The 896-nt window shown below is 33.7% G+C and overlaps 1 pseudogene; it reads left to right on the forward strand.

The window, feature by feature from the left end:
• The window catches only part of LOC145253036 (U2 spliceosomal RNA), a 133-nt pseudogene extending 21 nt beyond the window's left edge, over nt 1-112 (forward strand).
• Nucleotides 113-896: the final 784 nt, after the last annotated feature.

Raw genomic sequence — 896 nt, forward strand, 5'->3', positions numbered from 1 at the left:
CAAGATCAAAGTGTAGTATCTGTTCTTCAGATGCTGCACTTCCATTTCTTGTTCTCTTTCGGTGGAGGAGAAATCCTTCACGACTGAGACAATTTTTATTTTTGTACCTTTTCTCCACGTTAAAAAACGACCCTGGTGTCTAACTCTGCCCCGTGGGGAGGCATAGTAAATAGGTACTACGCGTCGAACTGTACAAACACGAAGGAGATGGTGGCTTACTGGTTAAGGATAATAACTGACAACCTAAGTGCATCACGTTCGAAACCACTTCGGATGTTGGCAACTTTCACGTGGTTCCTCCCGTCAACCCCCGGTGCCGTTCTTGAAAGAATTCTAACTAGAAAGATATTAAGGAAACGAATGCCAACAATAATCACCTGATTTATACAAAACGAATGAATGATGCTTTTGTAAAGGTTTTTTTTTTTTAAATATATACGTTTGTAATTTTTTTTTTTTAGATATAGATGCAAAATCCTTGTTAATTAGATTAAATAATCCAATTATAATAGGATATAATAGGAATTAGCTGGCAACCCGGTGTTGTCCGGTCGTACAATACGTTTAAATATGATATTTTAATTTATGCAGATTACGTATGTGTTATTATAGAATCAATCCTCTCTTGATTATATATTGCGAGGAATAATTTGCCCGATGGATTAAATCGCAAAAAAAAAAAAAAAAAAAAAAAAAATGATGATAATGTTGTTCATCAAATTTCGATTGTGTTTGTTTACAATATCACGTCAGCTGATATTTGGGCTTAACGATGAATGCCCTAGAAAAATCACTTCTGATTAAGGTTTAGTTTTAAAATAGGCAAACAAAGAAATGATTTGCAACGATTTTAAATGGAATCACTTCTTTTATCGTAAATGAAAATCATTAATAAG

Source organism: Euprymna scolopes, chromosome 29 (assembly GCF_053919585.1).
Source record: "Euprymna scolopes isolate OS-2025 chromosome 29, ASM5391958v1, whole genome shotgun sequence".
NCBI classification, from domain to species: domain Eukaryota; kingdom Metazoa; phylum Mollusca; class Cephalopoda; order Sepiida; family Sepiolidae; genus Euprymna; species Euprymna scolopes.